Source organism: Vigna unguiculata, chromosome 1 (assembly GCF_037176805.1).
Source record: "Vigna unguiculata cultivar grain cowpea cultivar isolate G323 ecotype 2 chromosome 1, ASM3717680v1, whole genome shotgun sequence".
Taxonomy (NCBI): Eukaryota; Viridiplantae; Streptophyta; class Magnoliopsida; order Fabales; family Fabaceae; genus Vigna; species Vigna unguiculata.
In genome coordinates this window covers 16,196,477-16,205,940 of record NC_140792.1, presented here as the reverse complement: position 1 = coordinate 16,205,940, position 9,464 = coordinate 16,196,477, and positions in this window count along the sequence as shown.

Below are 9,464 nucleotides of genomic sequence, written 5' to 3'. Positions count from 1 at the left end.
TACAACATTGTTGTCGCTTTCGTAAACGAATGAAACTAAACATGGGTGGCCTTCGATTAAACACCTTGCTTTTCTACTACCTTTTCCATCATCTTTTTCTTTACTTCCTTTTCTTTTTCTTCAATTTCCCTTCCTTCTGCAGTTTATATTTCTTTCTTTTTCTATTTTCTCCTTCAACGTGTGTTGATCCTTGTTGGCTTGTCTTGGTGTCATAAATTTCAACTTCATTTCATGTCCCTCATGCCTCAAATAAAGGGAATGTTAATCAAGATTAAGCGTTTTAAAATGAAGTCATGCCCATCTAAAAAGAAGATGACAAGAGTTTGTGGGAGCAATATAACATAATACTTCTTTCACACATTGTCCTGTACTGAATTTGATCCTTGCTTGATTCGGATGAAAAATTGTTGGTAACTTAACTTTCTCCACCAATATTTGGCTTACAACATTGTTGTCGCTTTCGTAAACGAATGCAACTAAACATGGGTGGCCTTCGATTAAACACCTTGCTTTGCTACTACCTTTTCCATCATCTTTTTCTTTACTTCCTTTTCTTTTTCTTCAATTTCCCTTCCTTCTGCAGTTTATATTTCTTCTTTTTCTATTCTTTCTTTTTCTACTTTCTCCTTCAGCCTATGTTGATCTTTACTGGCTTGTTTTGGTGTCATAATTTTCAACTTCATTTCATGTCTCCCATGCCTCAAATAAAGGGAATGTTAATCAAGATTCGGCGTTTTAAAATGAAGCAATGCCCATCTAAAAAGAAGATGACAAAAGTTCTTGGGAGCAATATCACATAATACTTCTTTCACACATTGTCCTGTACTGAATTTGATCCTTGCTTGATTGGGATGAAAGCTTGTTGGTAACTGAACTTTCTCCACCAATCTTTGGCTTACAACATTGTTGTCGCTTTCGTAAACGGATGCAACTAAACATGGGTGGCCTTCGATTAAACACCTTGTTTCTCTACTTCCTTTTCCATCATTTTTGTCTTTTCTTCCTTTTCTTTTTCTTCAATTTGCCTTCCTTTTGTAGTTTATATTTCTTTCTTTTTCTATTTTCTCCTTCAGCCTATCTTGATCCTTACTTGCTTGTCTTGCTGTCATAAATTTCAACTTCATTTCATGTCCCTCATGCCTCAAATAAATGGAACGTTGATCAAGATTGAGCGTTTTAAAATGAAGCCATGCCCATCTAAAAAGAAGATAACAAGAATTCATGGGAGCAATATCACATAATACTTCTTTCACACATTGTCCTGTACTGAATTTGATCCTTACTTGATTCAGATGAAAGCTTGTTGGTAACTGAACGTTCTCCACCAATCTTTGGCTTACAACATTGTTGTCGCTTTCGTAAACAATAAAACTAAACATGGGTGGCCTTCGATTAAACATGTTGCTTTTCTACTACCTTTTCCATCATCTTTTTCTTTACTTCGTTTTCTTTTTCTTCAATCTCCATTCCTTCTGCAGTTAATATTTCTTCTTTTGCTTGATTCGGATGAAAGCTTGTTGGTAACTGAACGTTCTCCACCAATCTTTGGCTTACAACATTGTTGTCGCTTTCATAACGAATGCAACTAAACATGGGTGGCCTTCGATTAAACACCTTGCTTTTCTACTACCTTAACCATCATCTTTTTCTTTTTCTTCAATTTCCCTTCCTTCTGCAGTTTATATTTCTTTCTTTTTCTATTTTCTCCTTCAACGTGTGTTGATCCTTCTGGGCTTGTCTTAGTGTCATAAATTTCAACTTCATTTCATGTCCCTCATGCCTCAAATAAAGGGAACGTTAATCAAGATTGAGCGTTTTAAAGTGAAGCCAAGCCCATCTAAAAAGAAGATGACAAAAGTTTGTGGGAGCAATATCACATAATACTTCTTTCACACATTGTCCTGTACTGAATTTGATCATTGCTTGATTCGGATGAAAGCTTGTTGGTAACTAAACTTTCTCCACCAATCTTTGGCTTACAACATTGTTGTCGCTTTCGTAAACGAATGCAACTAAACATGGGTGGCCTTCGATTAAACACCTTGCTTTTCTACTACCTTTTCCATCATCTTTTTCTTTACTTCCTTTTCTTTTTCTTCAATTTCCCTTCCTTCTGCAGTTTATATTTCTTCTTTTTCTATTCTTTGTTTTTCTATTTTCTCCTTCAGCCTATGTTGATCCTTCTTGGCTTGTCTTGGTGTCATAAATTTCAACTTCATTTCATGTCCCTCATGCCTCAAATAAAGGGAACGTTAATCAAGATTGAGCGTTTTAAAATGAAGTCATGCCCATCTAAAAAGAAGATGACAAGAGTTTGTGGGAGCAATATCACATAATACTTCTTTCACACATTGTCCTGTACTGAATTTGATCCTTGCTTGATTCGGATGAAAGCTTGTTGGTAACTGAACTTTCTCCACCAATCTTTGGCTTACAACATTGTTGTCGCTTTCTCCACGAATGCAACTAAACATGGGTGGCCTTCGATTAAACACCTTGCTTTTCTACTACCTTTTCCATCATCTTTTTCTTTACTTCCTTTTCTTTTTCTTCAATTTCCCTTCCTTCTGTAGTTTATATTTCTTCTTTTTCTATTTTCTCCTTCAACGTGTGTTGATCCTTCTTGGCTTGTCTTGGTGTCATAAATTTCAACTTCATTTCATGTCCCTCATGCCTCAAATAAAGGGAACGTTAATCAAGATTGAGCGTTTTAAAATGAAGTCATGCCCATCTAAAAAGAAGATGACAAGAGTTTGTGGGAGCAATATCACATAATACTTCTTTCACACATTGTCCTGTACTGAATTTGATCATTGCTTGATTCGGATGAAAGGTTGTTGGTAACTGAACTCTCCCCAGCAATCTTTAGCTTACAACATTATTGTCGCTTTCGTAAACGAATGCACCTAAACATGGGTGGCCTTCGATTAAACACCTTGTTTCTCTACTTTCTTTTCCATCATCTTTATCTTTTCTTCCTTTTCTTTTTGTTCAATTTCCCTTCCTTCTGCAGTTTATATTTCTTTCTTTTTCTATTTTCTCCTTCAGCCTATGTTGATCTTTACTGGCTTGTCTTGGTGTCATAAATTTCAACTTCATTTCATGTCCCTCATGCCTCAAATAAAGGGAACGTTAATCAAGATTGAGCGTTTTAAAATGAAGCCATGCCCATCTAACAAGAAGATGACAAGAGTTCGTGGGAGCAATATCACATAATACTTCTTTCACACATTGTCCTGTACTGAATTTGATCCTTGCTCGATTCGGATGAAAGCTTGTTGGTAACTGAACTTTCTCCACCAATCTTTGGCCTACAAAATTGTTGTCGCTTTCGTAAACGAATGCAACTAAACATGGGTGGCCTTCGATTAAACACCTTGCTTTTCTACTACCTTTTCCATCATCTTTTTCTTTACTTCCTTTTCTTTTTCTTCAATTTCCCTTCCTTCTGCAGTTTATATCTCTTCTTTTTCTATTCTTTCTTTTTCTATTTTCTCCTTCAACGTGTGTTGATCCTTCTTGGCTTGCCTTGGTGTCATAAATTTCAACTTCATTTCATGTCCCTCATGCCTCAAATAAAGCGAACGTTAATCAAGATTGAGCATTTTAAAATGAAGTCATGCCCATCTAAAAAGAAGATGACAAGAGTTTGTGGGAGCAATATCACATAATACTTCTTTCACACATTGTCCTGTACTGAATTTGATCCTTGCTTGATTCAGATGAAAGCTTGTTGGTAACTGAACTTTCTCCACCAATCTTTGGCTTACAACATTGTTGTCGCTTTCTCCACGAATGCAACTAAACATGGGTGGCCTTCGATTAAACACCTTGCTTTTCTACTACCTTTTCCATCATCTTTTTCTTTACTTCCTTTTCTTTTTCTTCAATTTCCCTTCCTTCTGTAGTTTATATTTCTTCTTTTTCTATTTTCTCCTTCAACGTGTGTTGATCCTTCTTGGCTTGTCTTGGTGTCATAAATTTCAACATCATTTCATGTTCCTCATGCCTCACATAAAGGGAACGTTAATCAAGATTGAGCTTTTTAAAATGAAGTCATGCCCATCTAAAAAGAAGATGACAAGAGTTTGTGGGAGCAATATCACATAATACTTCTTTCACACATTGTCCTGTACTGAATTTGATCCTTGCTTGATTCGGATGTAAGCTTGTTGGTAACTGAATTTTCTACACCAATCTTTGGCTTACAACATTGTTCTCGCTTTCGTAAACGAATACAACTAAACATGGGTGGCCTTCGATTAAACACCTTGTTTCTCTACTTTCTTTTCCATCATCTTTATCTTTTCTTCCTTTTCTTTTTCTTCAATTTCCCTTCCTTCTGCAGTTTATATTTCTTTCTTTTTCTATTTTCTCCTTCAGCCTATGTTGATCCTTACTGGCTTGTCTTGGTGTCATAAATTTCAACTTCATTTCATGTTCCTCATGCCTCAAATAAAGGGAACGTTAATAGAGATTCAGCGTTTTAAAATGAAGCCATGGCCATCTAAAAAGAAGATGACAAGAGTTCGTGAAAGCAATATCACATAATACTTCTTTCACACATTGTCCTGTACTGAATTTGATCCTTGCTTGATTTAGCTGAAAGCTTGTTGGTAACTGAACTTTCTCCACCAATCTTTGGCTTACAACATTGCTCTCGCTTTCGTAAACGAATGCAACTAAACATGGGTGGCCTTCGATTAAACACCTTGTTTCTCTACTTTCTTTTCCATCATCTTTATCTTTTCTTCCTTTTCTTTTTCTTCAATTTCCCTTCTTTCTGCAGTTTATATTTCTTTCTTTTTCTATTTTCTCTTTCAGCCTATGTTGATCCTTAGTGGCTTGTCTTGGTGTCAGAAATTTCAACTTCATTTCATGTCCCTCATGCCTCAAATAAAGGGAACGTTAATAGAGATTAAGCGTTTTAAAATGAAGCCATGGCCATCTAAAAAGATGACAAGAGTCCGTGGGAGCAATATCACATAATACTTCTTTCACACATTGTCTTGTACTGAATTTGATCCTTGCTTGATTTAGATGAAAGCTTGTTGGTAACTGAACTTTCTCCACCAATCTTTGGCTTACAACATTGTTCTCGCTTTCGTAAATGAATGCAACTAAATATGGGCGGCCTTCGATTAAACACATTGTTTCTCTACTTTCTTTTCCATCATCTCTATCTTTTCTTCCTTTTCTTTTCATTCAAATTCCCTTCCTTCTGCAGTTTATATTTCTTTCTTTTTCTATTTTCTCCTTCAGCCTATGTTGATCCTTACTGGCTTGTCTTGGTGTCATAAATTTCAACTTCATTTCATGTCCCTCATGCCTCAAATAAAGGGAACGTTAATAGAGATTAAGCGTTTTAAAATGAAGCCATGCCCATCTAAAACGAAGATGACAAGAGTTCGTGGCAGCAATATCACATAATACTTGTTCAACACATTGTCCTGTACTGAATTTGATCCTTGCTTGATTTAGATGAAAGCTTGTTTGTAACTGAACTTTCTCCACCAATCTTTGGCTTACAACATTGTTGTCGCTTTCGTAAACGAATGCAACTAAAATTGGGTGCCCTTCGATACCTTTTCCATCATCTTTCTCTTTACTTCCTTTTCTTTTTCTTCAATTTCCCTTCCTTCTGCAGTTTATATTTCTTCTTTTTCTATTCTTTCTTTTTCTATTTTCTCCTTCAACGTGTGTTGATCCTTACTGGCTTGTCTTGGTGTCATAAATTTCAACTTCATTTCATGTCCCTCATGCCTCAAATAAAGGGAATGTTAATCAAGATTCAGCGTTTTAAAATGAAGTCATGCCCATCTAAAAAGAAAATGACAAGTGTTTGTGGGAGCAATAGCACATAATACTTCTTTCACACATTGTCCTGTACTGAATTTGATCCTTGCTTGATTCGGATGAAAGCTTATTGGTAACTGAACTTTCTCCACCAATCTTTGGCTTACAACATTGTTGTCGCTTTCGTAAGCGAATGCAACTAAACATGGGTAGCCTTCCATTAAACACCTTGTTTCTCTACTTTCTTTTCCATCATCTTTATATTTTCTTCCTTTTCTTTTTCTTCAATTGTCCTCCCTTCTGCAGTTTATATTTCTTTCTTTTTCTATTTTCTCTTTCAGCCTATGTTGATCCTTAGTGGCTTGTCTTGGTGTCATAAATTTCAACTTCATTTCATGTCCCTCATGCCTCAAATAAAGGGAACGTTAATCAAGATTGAGCGTTTTAAAATGAAGCCATGCCCATCTAAAAAGAAGATGATAAGAGTTCGTGGGAGCAATATCACATAATACTTCTTTCACACATTGTCCTGTACTTAATTTGATCCTTGCTTGATTTAGATGAAAGCTTGTTGGTAACTAAACTTTCTGCACCAATCTTTGGGTTACAACATTGTTGTCGCTTTCGTGAACGAATGCAACTAAACATGGGTGGCCTTCGATTAAACACCTTGGTTTTCTACTACCTTTTCCACCATCTTTTTCTTTACTTCCTTTTCTTTTTCTTCAATTTCCCTTCCTTCTGTGGTTTATATTTCTTGTTTTTCTATTCTTTCTTTTTCTATTTTCTCCTCCAACGTGTTTTGATCCTTCTTGGCTTGTCTTGGTGTCATAAATTTCAACTTCATTTCATGTCCCTCATGCCTCAAATAAAGGGAACGTTAATCAAGGTTCAGCGTTTTTAAATGAAGTCATGCCCATGTAAAAACAAGATGACAAGAGTTTGTGGGAGCAATATCACATAATACGTTTTTCACACATTGTCCTGTACTGAATTTGATCCTTGCTTGATTCGGATGAAAGCTTGTTGGTAACTTAATTTTCTCCACCAATCATTGGCTTACAACATTGTTCTCGTCTTCGTAAACGAATGCAACTAAACATGGGTGGCCTTCGATTAAACACCTTGTTTCTCTACTTTCTTTTCCACCATCTTTATCTTTTCTTCCTTTTCTTTTTCTTCAATTTCCTTTCCTTCTGCAGTTTATATTTCTTTCTTTTTCTATTTTCTCCTTCAGCCTATGTTGATCCTTACTGGCTTGTCTTGGTATCATAAATTTCAACTTCATTTCATGTCCCTAATGCCTCAAATAAAGGGAACGTTAATAGAGATTAAGCGTTTTAAAATGAAGCCATGCCCATCTAAAAAGAAGATGACAAGAGTTCGTGGGAGCAATATCACATAATACTTCTTTCACACGTTGTCCTGTACTGAATTTGATCCTTGCTTCATTCGGATGAAAGCTTGTTGGTAACTGAACTTTCTCCACCAATCTTTGGCTTACAACATTCTTGTTGCTTTCGTGAACGAATGCAACTAAACATGGGTGGCCTTCGATTAAACACCTTCTTTTTCTACTACCTTTTCCATCATCTTTTTCTTTACTTCCTTTTCTTTTTCTTCAATTTCCCTTGCTTCTGCAGTTTATATTTCTTCTTTTTATATTCTTTCTTTTTCTATTTTCTCCTTCAACGTGTGTTGATCCTTACTGGCTTGTCTTGGTGTCATAAATTTCAACTTCATTTCATGTCCCTCATTCCTCAAATAAAGGGAACGTTAATCAAGGTTCAGCGTTTTTAAATGAAGTCATGCCCATGTAAAAACAAGATGACAAGAGTTTTTGGGAGCAATATCACATAATACTTCTTTCACACATTGTCCTGTACTGAATCTGGTCCTTGCTTGATTCGGATGTAAGGTTGTTGTTAACTGAATTTTCTCCACCAATCTTTGGCTTACAACATTGTTCTCGCTTTCGTAAACGAATGCAACTAAACATGGGTGGCCTTCGATTAAACACCTTGTTTCTCTACTTTCTTTTCCATCATCTTTATCTTTTCTTCCTTTTCTTTTTCTTCAATTTCCCTTCCTTTTTGCAGTTTATATTTCTTTCTTTTTCTATTTTCTCCTTCAGCGTATGTTGATCCTTACTGGCTTGTCTTGGTGTCATAAATTTGAACTACATTTCATGTCCCTCATTCCTCAAATAAAGGGAACGTTCATCAAGATTGACCATTTTAAAATGAAGCCATGCCCATCTCAAAAGAAGATGACAAGAGTTCGTGGGAGCAATATCACATAATACTTCTTTCACACATTCTCCTGTACTGAATTTGATCCTTGCTTGATTTAGATGAAAGCTTGTTGGTAACTGAACTTTCTCCACCAATCTTTGGCTTACAACATTGTTGTCGCTTTCGTGAACGAATGCAACTAAACATGGGTGGCCTTCGATTAAACACCTTGCTTTTCTACTCCCTTTTCCATCATCTTTTTCTTTACTTCCTTTTCTTTTTCTTCAATTTCCCTTCCTTTTGCAGTTTATATTTCTTCTTTTTCTATTCTTTCTTTTTCTATTTTCTCCTTCACCGTGTTTTGATCCTTCTTGGCTTGTCTTGGTGTCATAAATTTCAACTTCATTTCATGTCCCTCATGCCTCAAATAAAGGGAACGTTAATCAAGGTTCAGCGTTTTTAAATGAAGTCATGCCCATGTAAAAAGAAGATGACAAGAGTTTGTGGGAGCAATATCACATAATACGTCTTTCACACATTGTCCTGTACTGAATTTGATCCTTGCTTGATTCGGATGAAAGCTTGTTGGTAACTGAGTTTTCTCCACCAATCATTGGCTTACAACATTCTTGTCGCTTTCGTGAACGAATGCAACTAAACATGGGTGGCCTTCGATTAAACACCTTCTTTTTCTACTACCTTTTCCATCATCTTTTTCTTTACTTCCTTTTCTTTTTCTTCAATTTCCCTTCTGCAGTTTATATTTCTTCTTTTTATATTCTTTCTTTTTCTATTTTCTCCTTCAACGTGTGTTGATGCTTACTGGCTTGTCTTGGGGTCATAAATTTCAACTTCATTTCATGTCCCTCATTCCTCAAATAAAGGGAACGCTAATCAAGGTGCAGCGTTTTTAAATGAAGTCATGCCCATGTAAAAAGAAGATGACAAGAGTTTGTGGGAGCAATATCACATAATACTTCTTTCACACATTGTCCTGTACTGAATTTGATCCTTGCTTGATTCGGATGTAAGCTTGTTGGTAACTGAATTTTCTCCACCAACCTTTGGCTTACAACATTGTTCTCGCTTTCGTAAACGAATGCAACTAAACATGGGTGGCCTTCGATTAAACACCTTGTTTCTCTACTTTCTTTTCCATCATCTTTATCTTTTCTTCCTTTTCTTTTTCTTCAATTTCCCTTCCTTCTGCAGTTTATATTTCTTTCTTTTTCTATTTTCTCCTTCAGCCTATGTTGATCCTTACTGGCTTGTCTTGGTGTCATAAATTTCAACTTCATTTCATGTTCCTCATGCCTCAAATAAAGGGAACGTTAATAGAGATTAAGCGTTTTAAAATGAAGCCATGGCCATCTAAAAAGAAGATGACAAGAGTTCGTGGGAGCAATAACACATAATACTTCTTTCACACATTGT